Raw genomic sequence first — 23,482 nt, 5'->3', positions numbered from 1 at the left:
CCAACTAAATACTGAGTGCTGTACATGCTCATACTTTTCATGTTCATACTTTTCAGTTGGCCAACATTTCTATAAATCCTTTGTTTTTATTGGTCTTCAGTAATATTCTAATTTTCTGATATGATGAATTTGAGATTTTCATTTGTTGCCATTTGTAATCATCAAAATTAAACAAAATAAACATTTGAAATATATGAGTTTGTATGTAATGTATGAATTTAATATACAAGTTTCACTTTTTAAATGGAATTACTGAAATCAATCTACTTTTTCATGATATTCTAATTTTATGACCAGCACCTGTACACCTGCTCTGTAGACCTGGGTCACGGCAGACATGAATCAGACTACAAAGGGGGATTTATGGCAGTTCAGTTACACCGGTCACAGTTTTTCATTTCCCCAGTCTAGATGCACAACATAAAGCCTAAATTAAGACTGTTGCTTTTCTTATTTAGGTTATGCCAGCGCTGGCTTGGACTCAACAAAGCCCGTCCTTGTTTGCAGCTGGGTATAAGCTGAAACACTAGCTGGTTAAAAGCAGTATTGACGTGGGGGGGTAGAAGAGACACGGGGAAAACAACGGAGAGAAGGAGAAGTGATGGTGCTGAGGTTGAGTTTTAACTCGGCTGTGAATGGCTCGCTGACGTCTGTCCCCTCGGTAACCCAGCTTGATCTGCATAACACAGGGCAGCCCCGCCATTCACTGTGCCAACAACACCGCCTGGCAAATAAAACTGTCAGGACGTCCTGGCATGTGAATGGGTTCTGGCTGCTGCAGAGGAGAACACGAATAGGAGGTGGGATAAAGAAGCTTTTGGTGCTTGGTCACAGACAATAGAAACTTAAGTGATTTATTGGTGCCTTGGTTGATAAGCCTCCTTTCTGGATGAAAACAGTTTTTTTTTTACCTGCTGTGACCTCTCCTTCCCAAGGTCTGTTTGGATGCAGGAGATAACCGTAACATATGTGGGAGCACATGTGTGGGTCAGGACGCAAGTGGCTTTTTAAAGGGTTAGTTTAAATCTTTAGAAAAGGGATCCTGTAGAAATGATATAAATGATTTGTATTTTACCTGTTGTAGACAGGTCATTGAACAACCTCACTTTGGAGAAATAAGTCTTGGTCTTGCTCTGAATAGCTGCTAGCTTGTCAGTCCGGTCAGAATTAAACCCTGTTTCTCCAAAGTGAGGTCGTTCAAAAAGCTACCTACAGCAGGTAAGACATGAATTGTTCATAACCTTTTCACAGAAGCCCACTTCAGATCTGAACTATTTCTCTAAGTGCTTAAATTACATTTTTTGTTGTTATTATTTTTGAGGAGATTCATTTTGAAGCGGCTATATTCTGACAGAGCTGCGGGGTCTGGTGATGTATTACTGTGAGGCTGATATAAATCATCGTTTGACCTTTAGGCTCTTGGATGTGTTAGATTCAACCCCTTCTGATTTTATTTTCCACTTGCTTTATCTCCCGCTCATCTCCTTTCTTCTACCATTACTCATTGTTTTGCCCACATCCTATCTTGTCAGGATTAGCCTGAGCTGCTCTCTGGTACAGTCGTAGGACTGAGCATTTGATATGTCTTTAATGAATTGCTCCTGGTTTGAAATATGGACGGTGATCGTAGAAAGACGGTGCGTCCATGAGAAGGCAGCTGAGATTCTGAGGGGCCTGTTGTTGAGTTTCGATTAACTCCCAGCATCAAAATTCAAGAGCTATTCTACTGTAGCTATTTACATGTGCACTCAGTGACCACTTTATTCGGTCCACCTGTTCAATTGCTTGTTAACACAAAGAGCCAATTAGCCAATCACATGGCAGCAACTCACTGCATGTAGGCATCTAGACATGGTGAAGACAACTTGCTGGATGTCAGACGTCATTCTTCTGACCATTCTCTGTAAACCCTACAGATGTGTGAAAATCTCAGCAGATCAGCAGTTTCTGAAATACTCGGACCAGCCCGCCTGGCACCAACAACCACGCCACATTCAAAGTCACTTAAATTCTCTTTCTTCCCCATTCTGATGCTGCGTTTTAACTTCAGCAAGATGATTACCCATTAGTATTAACAAGCAGTTGAACAGGTGGACCTAATAATGAGTGGTGAGTGTATATTCCTGCTATTTTCTCCATTAAAGATGTTTTTTTTTGTTATTTGGTGTTAGAAGCGAAAACAAGAACCGAATCCCGGCAAGCTGCTTGACACATAATTTTGAATTCATATACTGCGTCAATGTTTTTGGAAAGAAACTACACAGTGACTCATTGATGACATAGTTTTACAGTCTGAACACATGCTCGAACCATGGCAATGCGATTGTTTGCCCAAGCAAAGCATTTTTTTTACATCATCTCTTCTGTATTCTGCGGTGTGGTAGAGTGTACGGTATTGCACATTGTTTTATTGACAGAGGGGTGGTGTGTGTGTGTATGTGTGTGTGGTGAGGAACGATGGTGGGGGGCAGGGTGTGTAAAGGAAAATGCTCTTCATCTGGTTTAGATTCAGCTTTGCCTGCAGTAAGCCAGTAAGTGTACGCGCTGCAGTCCCCCAGCACATCTGGTTTATGTCCGGATGGGTTCTAAAACACAACAACAGGTGGTGTCATTTCATCCACCAGGTGGGTTCTGGATGTGTAACGGGAGACCTTGTGAGGTGTCGGGTTTCTGTGCCGCTCGGTACGCGTCACAAGTTCTGTAACGGTCTGTCATCAGTGCTGCAAGACTTTATTTGACTTTGCATATCAACCAATCAGTACAGTTCGGATTTAATGACCGAAGAGATCCTTGCGTTTGTTTCATACTGCTCAGACAAACTGTTTGATTGAATATTCTGTTACTTTACTGTTTTCTTTCCCGTTGCAGTGGATAAATACTTTGTATTGCTCCAGATGAGCTGAACAAAGAGAAAAACAGATCATTGATCACCTGCCAAACTGAAAGGCTGTTTTATTTTATTTTATTTTTTTCAGCTGAACTGACTGACTTCACCCCTCTTTTTTGAATTGTTAAGACACAGCTTCACATGTGTTTTTCTTGAAGATTTTCTTTGCCTAAAAATTTAAATAAATAATAAAAAACATCTGCTTTACTTATTAGCAACCCTCCAGTTGAGTTACGGTTTCCTAACAGGATGTAAACCTTTTACTGATTTAATTTGAACTCCTTTCCCAACATCTTTAAAATCTAATCAAATACCAGTGTGTGCAATTAAGATGTCTTAATGGGTATTCTGAAAGGAGCTTTGTTTTAAATCGTTTAAGACTGTTATTTTTTTCTTTGAGTCCCACTGAACCATTAGGGGGCAAACATGTCTTACTCACACATTATTAACTCCACAGTGGGTTTTAGTGACGCCACTTTTTGCTCCAATTGCTTTACAGGAATCTGAAATCTTGTTGAGTCAGTTCTTGGATGAAAGCAACAGTGAGGATGTCAGTTCATTGAGACTAAAATCAACATTTTTCATTGTGTAACAAAGTAGTTTTTGTTTGCACTTAGACAACTATGTTTTTCATTTTTTACAATGATAGTTGTGTCTCAAACTATTTGGGTATTGCATGGTTTGAATTTAAAAACTTTAAAACTAAATGCTTTTATTCATAACTGAAAGAATAGAGGGATGTAAATAGACCGATTCTAAAATTCTGTTTTATTTAGAGAATAAAATTTCTTTAAATTATCTTGAAATGTTAAATGTTTTGGATGTTTGCTAAATTCAGATTACACATTTGAGCCAACAGGCACAATTTGCCTCTTTACTCACTTTATCACTTTGTGGCCAGTGGCTCAATATTTCAGTACTAAAAGTTAGTAATCTGTTTGAATTTTTTTTATCTATATAACCAATTTAATTGTCTGTGGTAACAGTCAACAGACATGTATTTCTTTAGTTATTTAACCCTCTTTAATTGCATGAATAAATAGTTAAAAGCTGACTCTGACATGGGACCTGTTGGGGCCCTTTACAGCTATAAGGACCCATCTTGCACGTCCTGCATGCTGTACCTATACTGCATGTACCCAGTCAGAAGGAAACATACACACTTGGCTATATTTGATGTTCATCAGCCTGAATTTGCTTTAATTTCTCATAAATCTCAGTGAAGCTCTTCCTAATATGCCAACATGTAGTCACTTGGCTCTCTTCTCAGTGTAAAGCAGACATGAAAGAAGTTGTTGCATCTCCTGAATGAGCCTGAACTTCAACTTTCCTGAACTTTGAGGATAATGTGAAGTTTTTTAACTGCTGCTTGTCTTTTCCTCCTCCTCCTGGTCAGTAAATGTAATACAAAGGCCATGCATGCTGCATCCAAGCTGGAGCCTAAAAAGCTTGCTCCTTTGGTTCCCCAGCTACTAGTGACAAACTTCGGTGTGGGTTAAACATGTGCGCCATTCTCCCTGTGAAGGTAGCCTTAAGTTTTCAACATTATAAGTTTTATTCAAATTCAATTAAATTCAAAAATACTTTATTAAATAATATAACTAATTATAACATCAAATGTCCATAATAAACACGTCCAAAGTTTTAAATGAGTCATGGAAAGCTTCTCTAGTGTTGTTCCAGAATAAAAAGCTTATTGATCCCATTTGTGATATAAGAATAAACAAACTCATCTTAATTAGCTCAAAGTGCATTATTGAAAATCAGCAGCTATGTAAACAAGCCCAACATTTTTTTCTTTAATGCAGGAATGTATGAAGCACAACAGCTGTGTGGTTCAGTGTCATGTTTTCTGTCAACTTCTGCAGTAAAGGACACAACTCTACTCTGATACACATCTTTTTTTTTAAATTTCTCACTCTTATCAAGGTCATCTTGAACAGGTGCTCGTACATTTGGATCAAGACTGATTAGGCATCAGGGAAATGCTCTGGGAAACGCACGTGCATGCACACATGGTCACTCTGTAGGTGAATTTATTTGTGGAAGATTTAATATTTTAAGACCCACTGGCAGTCGGTTTCTTTCCTGCTGAGCTGTCATTTTGATGGCAGAACCTAATCAGTTTATTTCTGAGCATGGTCATTTGGAGACTTGGAGACAAAAATCTCCAAATCATAAACCTGTGTTGTTAAAATACACTGAACAGGAGTAAAACATCTGCACACATAAACATGCCCCTGCTTGAAGTGTCAACCTGGTTCATTTCAAACAGAAGTTAATCAGATTTCATCCCAAAAAAGAAAACCAATTCCTTTTTTTTTCTGCAGCTGTTTACCACCTATAAATGTATTTCCCCTCCCACGCACTCGCAGATATCTATGACTCCCCTCTGACTTGTGCCCCAGTGGTACTAATTCACCTAGATCTTTTTGCCCCGGTGCTGATCCGTGCCTTAAATGAAGGCTTGGTGTGCTGAGCTGCCTTTGAACTGTCACTGAGAATAAAGGGAGGCAGGCTCGATGCTGTCAGAGTTAACGTTTACTGAGCGGAGGCCTGCAGTTCCAGCCAACCACCCCCCTCCTTGGATAAACAGTTAATTCATGTCATCCTGATTGCCACCCCCTGCTGAGATGCAGAGGTGAACATGCACTTTGTTCTGGTTGATGTCTCTGCTCCTTTAAAGCTGCAAATGCAGTTTAGTATTTGGAACAGTACAACACAAGGCGCATATTCCAGTATTGGTTTATTTGATGATACTGAAAGCTTCTGGCACAAATACTATTACTCTATTGGCAGCTTTTGTTCTATCTCACGCTCAGTGACTAGTACTGGTCAGTGGTGGTTTCTACATGTTAGGATACATCGTATTACTTTCATTCATCAACATGTGAAATCAATGTTATTGCTCTAGAGTTACTGTATGCTTGTCTGCTGGTACTACCAAATATAACTGGGGAGGGTGCTGCAATAATTCATTTTTTTTAGGGTTATTAAAAATATGTCCTCCTAAAAATTGTCACAACATTTTCAAATCTGCTTTTTGTGTGGCCGCTCAAACCCGTGAGCAACACAGTAGTCCTGATAATGCCAGTGAGTTATTATCTTAGTTTTCTGTGTCAGTTTGTGTCATTCATGTGTAATAATCCAAAATATTTTAGTATAATTTAAAAAAAACAAATTCCAGTCGAGTGGAAGCAAAAGTCAGCAGTTCATCAAAATCTGTCCTGACAACAAGAACAAATGCTTTTCCCTTTCTTGCCAGCAAATAATAAGATGTTTTACTAAATACATAGAAAAAAGTTTGACGATGAAAGGAAATAAAATTGGATGAGACGAGACGATTTAAGGTGAATAAAATAACATAAAAAAGGTGAGATGAAATGAAATGAAATGAGATATGATACACTCGGTCAAATAAAAACAATATTCAAGATTTCCACATTTATTTTTCACTCGGACTTTATCGTCCTGAACAGAACTGAGTTCCCAACCCTAGCACACAGCAAGACTGCCCCCAGTGTCTTCAACTTAGCAACCCAAAACAATCTCCACCACACAGGAGAACAATGATGACACAGCTTGTCTCAAAACCTTAAAGCTACAGGTTCAATCATTTCTGTGTCTGGAACACCACAAAAACGAGACAAGGACAGAACAGCTGTAATTAGATAAGATGAGATGTCATGAGGTCTTATTACATAAAAAATAAATTACAAAGTGTTACCAAAATTATTTACAGAATATGAATCAGACCTTTCAAAATTCCCTAAAATATTTACTTATAAATTTTGTTTATGAAGGAAAGGATGGGTAAATGAATTATTAAATGTAAATTTGATATGTGCTTTATTCTATAATAATCTCCTTCAGTTTGCTTTTATGGTAACATCCATCCATCCATCCATCCATCCATCCATCCATCCATGTTTCTGCAGTGCACCGCTTCAAAGTCTTCTTTGATTTTCTCCTCGTGTTTTATCCCCCCACCCCACTCTCCCTCCCTCTCTGCCCAGCCAACAGTTCCCTTTTGAAGGAGTGAAATAAAAATAAAATAAATATTAATGAGTACTGTGCTGACACCACAGTTTGAACACCAGGTTCTATGTTTTTTTTTTTTTTTTTTTTTTTAATCTCTCAGTGGTAAATATGTGTAGCTGGGTCAAGGTGTCAGGTCTGTGTTTGGAGGAGCCAAAAGAGGTCAGTGTTGTACAATTATCCTCATTACCCTTGTCTCTTGGACGGGATAATCAGTGCCGTATCAGATTCTCTTTCTCTTTTAACATTATTTTCCCATATGAACAGCAGTTAAATGATCAGACTTAATGACCTCGGGAACAGTAGACAAAGATGATCACTTTGTGTTAAAGATTCAAACAAAATGTTAAAGGTTCTCATTGAGTTTGATTTCATTACGGACCCATAATCCCTAGTGGGACCCAAAACCTCATTTGACTGTGCTGCACACTGTTAAATTATTTGATTGGTTTATTGATTCAGCGGCCCCACTGATTATTGGTCGGCTTAAACGGGATATTGACTCGAGAGAATTTGGTGTTTAATATTGGAGAAGGAACTCTCACAGATAAAATAAAGCACAGAGGAAAACGCTTACCTTTATCTTTGATCTTCTTTCTTTATCATCCATCTAAATTTAGGTTTTTCTCCCTCCACATGTCTTTGTGTGAGCGAAGCTGAATGAGCTGCAGTGCAGGTCTGTTCGGCTCGTTCATGTACACTTTAATGTGAGTTTCACATTGCCCTAAATCTGTGTTTATACAAAGATTTGTTGGTGTCTGAGACATTATTTATACAAAGAGGCACCAAATTTAATCTGGTATGTCATGGATGAGGGCCAGCACACATGCGCCTACTGGGCAGGAAACGAATACATGAAAACTCTGATTTAGTTGTTGGCGTATTTCCAAAAGAGGTTAACAAAGAAAGTCTGCTTTATAAGAATATAACACATGTGAAGTGTTCTGTTACTAGTATCTTTGTGTTGTGCTGGTTGGAAAGATGGTAAGAGACCATTGTAAGGCTGTTTTTATCTTTCACATGCAGAGTATAATGTGCTATTTTACAAAAATCTACAAAAACATCAAGAATATTATGTCATCTCTGAAAAAGGAAGGTCTGACACATGGATGTTAATAACTGTCACATGAGGAGTTATTGATTATGCTAAGGTGTCTGCTCCTCTGGGAATAGAAGTTTATAGACTGAGCTGCTGTTGGTTTGTCAACTAGACAGAGACACCGTCATTGGAGACCCAATCTCTAACACCTCTGCACTCAAACTGAGCATGCTTATATCAATTTACCATCACTGTTGTAAGAATTATTTAAAACCAAACCAAACACGGGTTGTATTATTAGTATTGTCAATTTCTTTGGATGTCAAGCTGCAGCAGTGTGCAGAATTTACTGCTTGTAAAGACTTAAAGGGATAAGTCAGATGTTTTTAAGTGTGATTCTGTGTAAAGGTTCTAATTAGTAATAAATCACCAGTTGATCTCAGTTTGGAAAACAGTTTAATTATGACCAGATTGATCAGCTATTGGCGAGTCCAAGTGGGGCCAAGTTTAAAAAGGACTGCCGTCATCTTAAAATGACTTCAACTCCAAAAAATTTAGAAAGGTTCATGTGAATGCTTTTGTAAAAAATATTTCCATTGCCATGCTATTTGTGCTTGCTACACACACAAAAAAAAGATTCTACGTAAATAACCATGTATTGTCACTTTAACAGTTGTGTAAAGGCGTATAAAATAGTTTTTGCATGAACTGCTATATATTTTTTTAAATTGTATTTTGTTTTAAGACAATCCATTTTGATATTGGCTGCGCTCAGACTGGCTATTAGCGTGTTTATCCTGTCAGAACTGAACCCTAATGGAGGCTATTCAAAGAGCTGTCTACAACAGCTACGATGATAATGGTGTATAATTTTTATGAGAACCCCAGTTCAAAACATTAAATTTATTTCTTAAAGTAACATCTTTCGTTGCTCCTTGACTTTATGTGCATAAGGTCATATATTTTCATCCACTACAGGCCCTAAAAATAATAACTCACCACTACAAACCTTATAACATGCCTAGTTTTAATAAACTGGTTAAAGCAGTGTGCAATCGTTGGCAGATGTTTCAGATGAAGGTCAAAAAATTTAGACACACCTACCCATTTATCCTGAACGAGTCAGTGTTCCCAAACGTCACTGGTATTATACATGTGCTCTGTCAGCAACTTAAAAATAGATGGCCCCTTTTTAGTTTTCAGTATCTGAGCCTGACATTTACCACGCCTTTGTGCTGTTCGGGGTTTAAAAAGGTTTTGCTCAGAAACCAAAGTCTCAGAGTCTTTCTGAACTGACAAAAGGTACAGGGTGTCCGAAATTAGTCCAGTGCATCCCAAGGAAGTAATAAATTTGGCGTGAATTTCTTGTCAGTTTGTGTCATATCTGCAAAGAAGATTTCATTCAAAAGTGCAAAAAGTTCAGAACCACTGAAGTTCTTTGGATTCATGCCTCTCTCACAGATGCATGGCTGGGATTTATAAATTTGAACTTTACATGGCCAGGCTAGGTTAGATTTGGGACTGTGACACTACTTCCAATTTGTTGTGACATAGAACTGTGACATTTGTGCATATCATCATTGTTGAAATAAAACTGACAGATACACGGATGAGAAAAAACACAAGACGTGTTGCAGCATATGAGCGGCCCACAAACTGACATGGGCTGCTGTTCTGAGACAAACCAGGTGACTTGTATAAGTTTTGAGTGGTAATGCTGATGTGCATGACCATGGATAACAAATTCCTTTACGTCTCAGTTTTGGTTAATCCGATCAAGTTGTAATCTTTATTTTTAAAAAAAAAGTCATTTTGCTTCAGTTCAGTTGAAGAGAAGAAGCAGATGAGTTCAGGAAAAGAAATGAACAGATTGACAGTATGTGACAAATTTCACATCACATTTCAGTTCTGCATTGCATCATGTTGTTGTTTCAGACACGAGAATGTAAAAGACACTGACCCGAGACAGCGTGGGCACAAACGCTGAATCACTTGGATTAAGGAGGATAGAAACAAAAGCCAGAGATGATGACGGCTGACATGTTTACACCTGGGATTCAGCTGAATCCGTCTTCGTCCTTATTTAACAGAGCGATACCTCTGTTAAGCCAGTTTAACCACACAGGCAGATTTAACAGTTTTCAGTCCCTCGTGAAGCTTGACCACTTACTGCAGCGATGCATGTTGTAAAGTTTGCTGCTGCCATGACAACAAGTTTGTTGTTTGATCAAGATAACAATGGCAGCACAAGGAATGAGGCAGAGCAGTGACCGAAAACCTAGCAGACAAAGACTGTTGTTCATTATTATGTTGGAATTGTTGAGGTGTTTTCAGACTTAAGGGTCATAAGAACTGCAACTTCTTATGTCTGTCTGTTAGCAAACTATCTCATGAACCAGTGAATGAATTTTAATGAAACTTTCAGGAAGTAACCATTTGATGTACATCTACAACTGATCAACTTCTGGACTGAACCTGATTCAAGATGGTCACTACTGCCAACTGCCTTTAGCAAACATAGAAATGCCTAATACTTTGTCATTTTTATAAATATTAAGCTAAAGTTTAGTGTGGTAGTAGCTAAAAGGTGCTAAAGGACTGCGCAACATTTTCAATGATACTTTTTTGACCAAAATGGCTAAAACTGTCATTTCTCAGCATACATTTCTTTAAGGAATGCTATGCCTTTTAATTTATAGAAGTTTTTGGTCATAGTTTATTTAAATCTTTTTTTTTGTTGTTGTTAAATTTTTTGAAAAAAGTGCTTTTTTAATAAGTGCATGTTAACTTTTGCCTCCAAACGGAATTTTGTAAAGTATGAAAATATTACCATTTTAAAAGCCTAAATCACTGTATCAAACTAGAAACCTGAACCTGGATTTCCTGCAGTTTCCAAAGTTATCTCAAGTCATCCGTTCCAAATCCAACTGTCTTTGGTTTTCCTCACAGCTTCATTTGTTTTCGTCTCAACTCTAATTGCCACCAGGAGACTTGAAGAACGTTACTTGATTCCTTGCATTTTAGCCAGTGGCTTTTGATCACCCCTTTCCTCACCCTGTAAAATATAAAGCAGACTCATAAATCAAAGGAATAAAAAAACAGGCTTTTGTGAAGTGCAATGCTTGTAGACAATTGTGAAAAAGTTGGAAAAATATTACAAAATTAAAGAGCAGCGTCACTGAAGAGCACAGCGGTGATTCATTGTAACCCTCCCCTGATTTATTTCTTGGTCTTTCCTCTGTGGTAACTGAGGCTTGAAGACAGAGTGTAGAAGAAAAAAATCTGAATATGAAGTTTGAAGATCAAACTAGCTGTTCCTTCATTTAGAACATCCAATATGAACCTGGAAATATAACCAGAATAAGGCCTGCTAGCCTCCAGTTTAGTAGCAGATGAGATATCACTGACAGACTGTACTTCCAGCAGTAAAACACTTCCTATTGCCTCTGCAACACTGATATTCAGTCACATAAAAAGCCCTTTTCTAATTCCCGTTATCCTGTTTGGACACGACACCAACTGGATCGTTGGTTACATGACAGGATGACGGCCAGAAGACAGAAAGAGCTGATTTGTTGAATCAAAAGACTGTTGTGTCCGTGTCAGGGGTCATCTATTAACCAGCAAATCCCCCTTTCTCTCATCTAATCCCCCTTTTGGGGTTTTCCCACACCACAGGGCTCATCTCGGACCCACCAAAGCACAGAGAAACAGGCTGGATGGATGGTTCCTGATAGCTTCTACGAGCCAAAGACTCAATGTTTATAATCCATCCATCCAGTTTCTTTACCCGCTTCTCCATTGCGGGTCGCAGGGATGTTTATAATATTATTTCCAACAAATTGTTACTAAAGGTTAAATCAAAGTATTTGTATATGTCCATTCACTGTGTACTTACTTTTAGAGAATATAGTATGAGTAGAATATTGGGTCAGCAGGTTTTCTTTCCTTTTTTTTCCTCAGAATAATTTCCAGTAGGCATCTTTTGCTACATGTAACATGTATGCTCATGTAAAAATAGCTGGAAAGTGTTGGGGATGAACTGATTTTGAACTCTGAAAACATTCAAAAAACATGTCTAAATGTAGTTTGCATGAACATGTGCAAGAAAAGAAATCATTGCCTATGATATTTGAACTAAACAAGACTGTCTTTATGTTATTCCATGTCTTTTTTTTTTTCTTGCTCTTTGTCAGAATGATCCCACACTGCTTTAATATTGTTGTGGTTTAGGCTCTGGGGAGGCCAGTCCATGACTGACTGTTTTTCATAATATGATTTTTCTCTGCAGGTTTAATTTTACAGTATTGGCAGTAAGTTGCAGGACCTTAAGACAGTCTCAGGAATGATTGCTTCAAGGCTTACTTTAAAAAATCACTAAAGCCTGGCTCCTTGGAAGCAAAATATAAAGAAATAAGGAGAAGCTTAAGAGTATTTTGCACAGCACTTTATAAGAAATTAATCAAAAACACCTCCTCATTTTGCTGAGTTTTTCCTCACTGACGTGTAAGGATCCAATCTGAAGCTTTGTGCTTGTCATTTTTGACAATAAAAGTTATACAAATTCTCATCTTTTAGTTTATATACTGTTTTCATGTGGAGTATAACTTAAAGTTGTGTTTAAATGCCACAAAGAAAATCTGTTTGTAACGCAACACTAGTTCTTTTTTGTTTGTCTAAGCAAGTTTCCATAAAGGTCTGCTGTTTTTGATTTCCTGACTCATGCAGAGGGTTGCAGTGGAATCTGCGCACATAACAAATCTTCATGTACCTTCACTGTGGTATGATTAGTCCTCATTTGATGATAGAAAAATCAGCCGTTTGGGTCTGTTCAATCTGACTGGAGTTTCTTGTCCAGGAGGTCGGACACTGTTTACATTATTTAAACGCGTAGTTCAGATTGTATGAATTGCGGTTCTGTGGATAAATTATGATGAACATTAAATATCTTACCTGATGTAGACAATTTCTTACTTGTTGTAGGAAGCTCTTTGAACGGCCTCAGGGTGGAAAAATGGAGTTTAATTCTGACTGGACTGACAAGCTAACGGCTAGTTCTGATGAGGGCAAGACCAACGTGGGTTTCAGGAGTCTTAAAACACCTCCAGTCTAAAACATTTCAAATTATAAACATTTATGCCAACATCAATTCCACATTACACAAACATTTACATAGAATTCAATGTAAATTTCCAGCAACAATATCCTACTTCTGCCAGAATACTCATGTAATGTGAAACTGATGGCGCTGTAAATGCTTTATAAAATGCCGTTTACAAAAGCCGCTGTGAAATGTTTGAGATTAGAGCTGTAATAAAATAGCTCAGTCCACTTTACTTTGATTCCTGCTCTGACTAGGTGTTATCTTATCAATCTGTGCAGGATTAAATTCTTCCTTCTCCAAACTGAGATCATTTAAAACTATCGACAGCAGGTAATTGATCGTGACCTTTCCACAGAACTCCATTTCAAAACATCTGACCTATTCTAATACCTGCATTCAACAATTTCTGTTAAAAAAAGACAAAGAAACAAAAAAAAAAAGAAAAGAAAAGCGTTGCCTAGGGTATACTCTGAGACACTCATCATCTCCCTCACTGATGAATTGCTAATTTAGTGTGGAGATCAAAGACTCCAATATTTATAAGTGGTCTAGGGGTGTAATTTGTTTCTCGTTTGATACTGATGAGACCATCCCCAGTCTGCTCCCTATTTATCTGCGTGTTTATTTATTTATCTGCTTAAACCAAACTTCTTCATCCTCATTACAGCTGCTTTAATGTCCTCGCTGGGCAGAATCTAATTGAGATATAATGAGCGCCGTGCGAGCGCACGGAGAGTAAAATGTAAATTGTTTGCCTGCAGCTTTGGTGATGAAACAGGAGGCAGACGGATCGGATCAGCCGCAGTGTGTGGAAAGTCCTGTTTCCTGTCATGTGGGAACATGGAGCTCACACTGACTGTTTAAGGCCCGTCTATTTTTTTTTTTTTTTATGGCACATTTTATTTCCATCTGGTTGGCTTATGAGACTCTTGGCTTTGCTTGTTTGTTTATCTTCTAATATGTTTTAAGGTCATTTTCTCTTTATGAGCTTGTGTTTGAACCACATCTGTCACAGCTGTGTGTCTAATGATGCCGCAGTCTCCTATTGATCTGGTTTCCAGCCAGTCAGGTTCATGTTTTCAGCTGTGATTGACATCTAAGAGTAAATATCTTGTAATAACAGGGGGGACCTGGCCATGATTAGGTACATTGTGTGTGTGTGCATGCTGGGAACCCCCCGCTCTCCTCATGTCTTTTCTGAGCTGACATTTGACTCCTCACACAGGTGGAATGTGGAGTGTGTGTGCCAGACGCGTGTGAGGTGGCAGGTATTGGCCAGCAGATGTGTGTAACAGCAGGTGCTAAAGGCTGGACCCTCTCTTTGTTTGACTCTGAACCCCCCTCCCCCAAGCGGGTTTAGCCCACATGTGAACCTGTTTGTGTTTGTCCACAGCACCGCCCATGCCTTCCTGTCCTTAGGGACACAGAATGGTTTCCACAAAGCGTAAACTAGTAATATTTAATAGCTTGACACCTGAGCCAGAAAGCGTGCCTCAGTTTATGTCATATGGCATGCAGCTCCAAACTTGTCCAAGATGAGATGAACAGCAGTGACTCCACCGTGTGTGTTGTTCGACTGACTTTTGTTTATCTTGACACGACACATTAGTCTGTTTTTTCTTTCTCTGCATTTTGACCTCATATTAATACTAATTAAAACATATTTTTGTCTCCATCTGCTACTCATGAACTCCCCTGCTTTTGATTGTTGAGTTCCAGCTCCTGCTCTGGCCTGTTGGAGTTGCAGATGCTCTAAATAAACCACAATGTGCTCCGAGCCCTTGAATAATGAATACTGCGCACAAGAAGAATGGTTGATGTGAGGAATTGTGCTTCTTTGTCTTTTATTTGTGGACTTCTGCCTTTGTTAGCATATGCTAGCCTTGATGAGTGTTGTGTAGTGCTCACTTCTCTGCTGCTGTGGCTGATACTGCAGCGGAAAAAGCCTTAGTCTACTGCATACTGAATGGATGGGTAACAATATTGGCCTCGCCAATCTGTTAAAGTGGTGACATTTGTCATTTAGACACTGGTTCCTTTAGACAGTGAAACATGGTGCATAAGGTCACATATTGTCCCGAAAAGGTCAAGCTGCCATTGCAGCTCACACTGACTTATCAAGTATGCTGTGGCAAAAGATACCAGACAGAAAAAAAAGACAGAAACAGTTTAAAATGTACCTTTTTCTACATGATTAATCCTGTCCAATTAACTAGTTGTTGTTGATGTTAATTATCTAGTTGCTTTATATGTTTACTTACTGCTCTTAAAGGTTTTAAAGGATGGTTTAGAGCTTTTGAAATAGGGTTCTGTAAGTATGAAGAGTATGAACAATTAACATATCACCTGATAGCTTTTTGGGAAACCTAAATTTGAAGAAATAGTTTAATTCTGACCAAACTGATGAGCTAAAGGCTTGACCAAGCAGGGTCATTTCCAAAGCAGATATTTCCCATCTTAAAACAACTCCAACACCAATATATATACAGTTTATGACATTCCTGCTAAAAGTGCCCCATGCTGCACAGCTGCTACAGCTACCTCTGCTATTTGTTCTTGCAAATAATAATAGAACTCTGTGTAAATAAACATACTGTATCATGCTGACTTGATGGTGTAAAGGTTTATAAAACAGTACTCACATGAACTGCTGTACAATCTTTGATACTGGAGTTGTTTTAAGTTGGTAGAAACCCACTTTGGTCTTGTCCCTGCGTGGAGTACTTGAGCATCAGTTTAGTCAGAATTAAACTTTGTTTCTCTAAAGTGAGATGGAACAAAGATCTAACTGGTAGGATCTTGATTGTTGTTGATTGATAACCTTCCCACAGAACTACACTTAAAGCTATATAAACTTTACCACACCTACTATAAGGATCACAATAAGTTGTTAACTCAAGAAAAACAAAAGAAAATCTCACTTTAACTGGGTCTCTACTATGGCCTCCTTGTTGTCTGCTGTATGTGTGAGTCTCATATTAGACAGGTGGCAGAACCCCTTTTGCTGCACCTACCTATTGCACCTTTTGGATCAAACAGCTGTTGGTGTTGTTTTTTTTTTTTCCCATCTTGATATTTTCTGTATAACCATTTCCTGTACTGACAGGGACATGGATCACTAAAGATACCAACAAACCCGCTCTGGCAAAAACATCAACTAACAAATCTAGAGAAATCTGTGCCATGCAGGTCAGGAATATTGAAACATTTTTGACAAATAAACAAATCAGTCATGTCAGTCCAGTATAAGGTTTAACAGTTAGGAAATATGGTGAAAAAAATCTGCCTCCTCAGAGGAAATGAGCTACCGGTGCGTGTTATTAGGAGAGTATCCTCGTCTGATTAATGATGTGGGACAACCGGAGGGAAAGTAGATGGACCAAACACAATAGGCCGACATGGATCAGTTGCTGAGGCACACAGACACACACAAACCATTTGCTTTCACCTATCTGCCTTCCTGCTCAGTGCAATTTAACTGAGAATCATCAACACCTGGGAGCCTTAATACAGAGGAGTTAAAAAAATAAAAATGACAAACATTTGTGCTTGTGTGAGAATCTACTTTGCCTGACAAAGATTTAGAGCAAATAAGAGTGTTTTATTCATACACATCGCTGCACATGGGCATTAATTCTGAGTTGTCTGTTTGTACTGAACTGGAACTTCACCCCAGAATCATAATGTGGGCTGGGATCAAGTTTCAGCAGTCCCTGTGGAAATGACTGTGATGATAACAGCCTGACAGCTGTGAAGCATCCACCGAGCACTTGGTGGATTTGGCACGGCTGCCGGAGCGTGAGCGTGCTCGGAAAGTTTGCAGTCAGCATTGCACAACAAAGACGAAACATCAATGTCTACACATGCTCATGCTGAGCATCACTTGTGTTGTAAGGAGCTCCTGATGGCTCTGCTGCTCAAAGTGGCAGTTTCACAATCAGAAGGAAAAAAAATCTCTTGTTTTTATTGCTCCGTAGAAGTTATTTAAACAGGCTCAGATAATTGTCTTTCAGAGTTGCATCATGCCTAAAACGTGGAGATTTATATCATCATGTCAGATTAGCTTTTATTTCCAAGGAAAGTTGGAAACCAGCTCAGGCTCATGTCCAACCTTTAGTCAGTTGTTTAATGTGACATAAAGGACAAGTTTAGAAAAATATAACACCATCTTTATCGTTCAATATTTTAATGACCTACACTTAAGAGGTTATATGTACAGACATTAAATCATCCTAAAACTATTATCAGATGTTGCTCATGAAGCTTTAAGGGTTTTCTCTGTAGATAATCAGTTAAACCCTGGAGCTCACTGTGTGTAAGCATTTGTCTCTTTCTCTCTGTCAGTTTTGTTACTGATGCGTTTGTCACAGATGGTCATATTTAAACAGGCAACAACTGCCGTGTTCGGATGCAAAATTGCTCGCACTTGCTGAACTTCATGGACGTGTTTGTGCCAACATATGATTATTGATATTTGCTTCGTCAATATGACGCTGAGACGGAGCAGATAAGGGGAGTAAATGAATGGTAAAGATGGAGCTGATACCAACCCAGTGCAATCTTAGTGAATCTGTTTGTGAGTGTGTTGGATGTTGTCAAACTCTGGAAACCTTCAGTACAATGATAAAAACATAAAGCCTAAGAAGAAATGTCAAACTTTTCTTGTTTCTCAAATGGCCCCTTTCAGTTCTGATACATACCTTTGGTAAAATGCTAAAATTTACAGCTGAAAAGAATATTTAAATGCTGTTGTTTCTTTGTTTTTTTTAACTTATCTATCCGAATTATAATCAGACTTAAGATGGTGTTTGATTAAGTTTTGAGCAGTAAGAGTTGGCCTTCTAGGTGAAAAGGTGTTGACAGGTTGATGCTCAGATCCATTACCTGTCGGATACTTCAGACTTCAAAACCTTAACATGGTGGTGATGATGAAAATGTTGCACTAAAGACTTCAGAACAGCAGTCTAGAAATAGGTTCTAGATGATTTTAAGTTTGTCTTCTTACTTAATATTGATTACATTTGCAAAGTGAATAAATTGCGTTTGTTTTACCCTTCAAATTTTCAGACATGTAACTAGAATTAACACAAAAGCAGAGAATGAAAAAACACAACTATTGTTTAGTTTAATCTTTAACAAAAAATTGTTTTCTCCTTTTTGTAACTAGTTTTCTGTAACTTTTTCTTTTTTCCTAGGGACTAATGTTAAATAAACCATGACATGGTCTGGGTGCTTTTTATGTTTTCCTTTGTTTTCAGTAAAATGAGTGTGGATTAGCAGCACTGATTTAACAGTGTGCAACTTTATGTGTGTGTGTGTGTGTGTGTGTGTTTCTGCTGTGTTTAACTAGAGATTGACTGCGAGAGTTTCAATAATCCTCTGACTGCCATCTGTTGTTTGACCTCCTCCTTATCAACACACAGTCAGCCTCCATGGATCCAGTGTGTGTTTGTGTCTCCATGTCCAATAATGAGGTGTGTTTGTTTGTGTGTGCAGAGCATGACTGTCAGTCAGCCGTCATGACCCAGACCAGGCTGGAGGGTTGTGTGTGTGTGTGTGTCTGAGGGGGGTGTCATTAGCGAGAACCGACATAGTCCCTGTTTGGGGGTTAACAGGGTCGTGATCCAGTCAAAGGTGCACATGTGGAACTTATTTCAGTCCTTAGTGTCGGCTGGTGAATAGTTTCAGAACTACTCAGTGGCATCAGGATCAGGTTTCCGAATGCATTCATTTACTGACGCACGGCTGCTTTCAGAGCACTTCAGGAAGCTGATTAAAATTCATCACATGAGTCAGAATAAAAAACTGTGGCAATAAACAACTAGAAGCACTCAGAGATCTGATCTCTGCCATAGCATCACTGGAAAATAGTCCGATCCATATCGTGATCCGCATCACCACCAAAATGTAATCAGTTGTTTTTTTGTGGAAACCCCAAAATTTTAATAACAAACAGTTATTTAAATTTATGAAGACATAAAGAAGAGACTCAGATTTTAAGGAACAAGATTCTGTAAAAAAAAAAAAAAAATGCAGACAAATATAAAGAATACTTTAATACAGTGAGCATCAACTGGCTGCCCCTGAGGCATATCAAGCCCATGAGCTGATTTAATCTGCTCTGTGAGGTTTTACTTTTGAAACATTATCTCTGTGATAAGTGAACATCATCAGTGATGTTACCAGGGGTCATCAGGTCTTTTGAACAGCTCACATCCTTACCCAGATGACCTGACCAGGGCTGATTGAACCCCAGCCTGTGCCCCAGCAAAAAATCCATTAATTAGAGCTCTTCAACAGAGCCACTTTGATGCTTTCACAGCTGCTTCAGTGGTGGCAGCAATGGCTCCCCTTCTTCTATCCGTTATGATTCTGAGTGTAATGCGTGCCCTGCAAAGACACTGACCTGCACTTATCTCCCACAGGCCAACTCTTGGTTTTCCAGCCTCTGCTCTTGCTTTTGTTCACATTTTCCCCTATAGGCCTTCTCCATCCTCTCTTCCCACAGACCGGTGAGCTCAGTCATTTACACTTGAGTTATGTAAGAATTATAAACCAAATCTTATACAGGAATCAGCTGAGACAGACAAGAGGTTATTGACAATCGTACCTTGTCCAGTCAGAGTGCTCGCTCAAAGCATGTAATCAGGTGTATGACTGGTCTTATTTGAAGTCTACAACTAGGATCAGACCTCTACTCTTTCACTTCTGAGCAAATTTAGTCAGATTTTTTTGCCTAATCATTTGAGGACAGTAGAAACATTGGTTAGACATATTTTCAGATTTGTCTACCTCAAACCCCTCATGTTAGTTGTTTTTATTAAAGGTTTTTTTTTTTTACACCAGCTTTGCAAGCTACATGCAGAGTTAATGAAATAATGATATGAGCTCATCTGGTGTAATCGGTGAGACTTAATTTAGGGGGTGGGAGTGGGGGGGGGGTACTTTGACTGTGTTTTGGCAAGGTAAAGCAACTTCCTGAAGGGCTTTGTCACTCTTAGATTGTAAAACAATTAGCAATGACTCCAAGAATTCATGACACAGGAGGAATTTATTAGTGCTGGACACAAACGGAGAGCCGTTTTCTTCCTGTCTATTGTTTCCAAGAGGGAGATGTTTCAAACTGTGAGCCACACAGTTTAAGAGGGGTGCAGGAGAGTTCAAGGATGTGCACAGAAGGAGATATCATAGATGTGGTTCAAGTTAAAGCTCACAGGCAACTCTCCAGCAAGTATCACTGCATCCACTTGTGAGTGAAGGGAGTTAACAAGAGTTTATATCCTTTTTTATAAATTAGCCTTTTTAGATCTAAAAAAAACATGGTCTTAATGGGTTCAAGTTTGACCCAATTTAATGCAACAGAGCTGCTCTTTCTTCTGTCATCACGCTGAAAAATGTGATTACTTCCGTTCAAGCTGGTGTACTTTACTCCCACTCGGCTGCTGTTGTTCCCTCGCACTTTAGTGTTTTTGCGTCACTGGTATTTCTGACAAGTCTTTGTGCCGTGAGTCATCCTGTTTCATTGCAATCTTGCCCTGAAAAAAAGGCTTTAATTGCGACAGCGTGTTTCTTTTGGGTGACATTTGTTTGTTTCATAAAAAAAGTTGAAAGCAGAGCTTTTTTTAGTCTGAATGCAGGTATAATAGGAAGTCGTATCTTGATGTGCTGTGTAGAATCTTCACTGAGTTGACACTATCTACCTAACTGTCTTTATGGCTATTTTTTATTATTTTTACTAGGAAGACACAAGTTATATACAAGTTAGAAAATTAACAAGATAATTAAAATACTTTTTCAGTCTTTACAGATTTTGGGAGGGGAATTTACTAGAAGAAGGGCTATAGATTTACTCTTTATGTTTTTGAAAAATGATGAACACAACAGTCCTCCAGCTCTGGCAGATCCAAACATTTCTTCTCCGCATTGTTCAAATCCCACAACTGGGGTAGCATCCAAGGCCAGAGCTGTTCAACACACCAGACTCTCCAGTGATTTGTGTGGCGTCTAATTTGTTCTCCACATGGTGCGTGCACACATGCACGGACATTTTCGTACTAGCTAAAAACAAATGTGCACGGACTAACATTCACAAAATGCACACAGGAAAAGCTGTCTGAAACTTTCTTCTTTGAGGCAGTTAACATTAACTGGGCCACATTCGCTGCATGTTAGAGAGCTTTTTTTTTTTTTTTTTAAATGTAGGGGCATGTTGCCTGTCATGATCGACTTGCACTCTTCTGGATTAAATGGGCCACACAGGGTTTATTTACTGTTTGAGCTTTGCATAGCGTAAAGTTGGGGTAACCTGAGAGCTGAGATGCACAAATTTGGGAGGGAGAGACATGGCATTTTCCTGGCCATGCTTGCTTTGCTTACTTACTGCAAAACTTTTAAAGCAGGTTGGCTTCTTTGGAGCATCTCATTGAATCAAACCATTTCTGAGGAGTTCAGAGGTCTGTTAACATATTTCTTTTTGCTGTGAAAGGTAAAATGACCAGGAAAAATCAAATCAATATCTTTGATGGGTTGTTGAATGTGAGCTTAGAAAATATGCTTCAGTGCTCTTGTTTTGCATTCAGCAAGCACTGCTGTTGTTGGAAAAACAACAACAACAACATAGTCTCATAATCAAATATGAACAACCTGTAATATTTATTTTTTGTTGTGTTTCTCTTCATATTTTGTAGTTTTAAACTATTAACTGATTGAGACAAAATGGTAAACGAAAAAAAAAACTGAGCAAAGTATCTGATGCACTTTTCGTTGTTAATTTTTTTTTAAATCATTGAAGTTTAAACCACTGTGGATTTATGTCACAGTCACATGGCTAAATTCCATTTTACCCTTTTGTCCATACACCTTGGCCATATTCTCTGTGTTTTGTGTGTTAATAGAGGGCGGTGCCCAATTGTTACTGTGATTTAGAGGGAAGGCGAAGGGTCAGCTGGCCCTTTAAGCTGAAATTTTTCCGTGTCACACTTTAAACAAAAGCGTACGAGTTGTATTTACAATGAACGTTACAAATGCATTTTTTCTATTGAAAATATTTTATTGTCACAAAACCAATTGTCATATCTAGTTCTATGTATTTCAGTGTATTTTGCTGGTTATTTGTAATCTTCCTGAACAAGTATAAAACTGTAACGCTGTTTGGAAAAATCTGTTAAAAGATAAATCACTAGTATGCACATCGTATATGGGTATATTGGTGCTGTGTTTGTATACGTAAAAGGGATTGGCAACAACTGATTGTGTGTGAGTATTTTGAAGGGGGAGATATTTTATATTTTCACCTCTGCCCCTTCAAATAAAGGGCCAAGGGTTAGTAGTGATACAAGGAAATGGGATTTGACCTAAAAGTGGTCACAATCTTTCCTTGTCCTCAACATGTGTTAAATCAAAATAATAATTAAAAAAAGTTTAAAAAAAAAAAATCTTAAGAAAAAAAATTATGTTTTTGGCTGTTTAGCTGTACCCCTGGTTTATCCAGGAAAACAGTGTTGCTTAGTGGGGTGGAGCTTTTAAAGAAAGGAAATGAAAAATTACTTGAAAACATGAGATCAAAAAGTCAAATCAGTCAGCTGAGCCTGATCAAATGCAGCTGAATATTTCTGCCGGGTAAACTCTAGAGAGCTGCTTCTAAAGAGGAAAAGCTCAGAATTGAGATGGTGAGAAAAAGCATGGGTGGAGATCAGAGTTATACCCAGGTGGTGTAAATTGGCTGCTGACTTATTGCTCTAGCACCAGGAGCAAGATTTTATTCCACAGAGCATCACTTTGAAGTGTGTATTTTTTTTCCTCTTGATCTCCCCATTTAACATTTGCACTGATTACCATCCACGTTTTAAACTTTTATAGTTCAAAAGGAAAACTCTCTTTAATTCCATCTAATGAGCGCTGAATTGGAAAAAAAATGATCTTTTTTTTTGATGGGGGAAACATTCATGTGAAAATTTGCAATGCAAGTAATGTGAATTGCATATTTTTGAAAATTAGGGCAGCAAGACATATTTAAATTCTTGGCTTGAATTTTTGGAATTAACAGGCCTGTAGAAAAACTTATAAGGTTTGATATTACTGAGACCAGTTAAAATATTTTGATCCCTGCTTTTGTAGCGAGCATAGGAAAGAGTTATAATGTTGAGCCTTTTGGTTCGGCTCCTTCTTCACATCGGCAGATCAGAGCAACCTTCATCACTCTTAACAAGACCCTGATATGTTGGTCTTCTCTAGCTCCATTTTGCCATCACTGATGAACAAACTCCCAGATATTTAAACTCTTCTGCTTGACGCAAAGACTCACCTCTAACCAAGAATGAACGTTCCATCCTTTTCTCATTGAAAACCATAGCTTCAGACCGAAAAGAGCATATGGAGGAACAAAATGAACAAATCATTTCTAACTGTTTATTAG

At 38.4% G+C, this 23,482-nt stretch overlaps 1 protein-coding gene across 2 annotated transcripts in view; it reads left to right on the top strand.

Annotated features, from left to right (window-relative positions):
• prickle2b (prickle homolog 2b) overlaps positions 1-23,482 on the top strand; it is a 99,932-nt gene that overhangs the window by 5,755 nt on the left and 70,695 nt on the right. The window contains exon 1 of one of the 2 annotated variants that reach the window (XM_025009025.2): positions 2,000-2,109. The exons of the other annotated variant lie outside the window; for it this stretch is intronic. The gene's annotated coding sequence lies outside the window, so the exon portion shown is untranslated. Of the gene's footprint in view, positions 1-1,999; positions 2,110-23,482 lie in introns of those variants that run through there. 2 annotated transcript variants of the gene reach the window in all.

This window comes from Kryptolebias marmoratus, linkage group LG4 (assembly GCF_001649575.2).
Source record: "Kryptolebias marmoratus isolate JLee-2015 linkage group LG4, ASM164957v2, whole genome shotgun sequence".
Taxonomy (NCBI): domain Eukaryota; kingdom Metazoa; phylum Chordata; class Actinopteri; order Cyprinodontiformes; family Rivulidae; genus Kryptolebias; species Kryptolebias marmoratus.
Note: the sequence above shows the minus strand (reverse complement) of the source record. Positions and strands in the feature narration are given on the sequence as shown.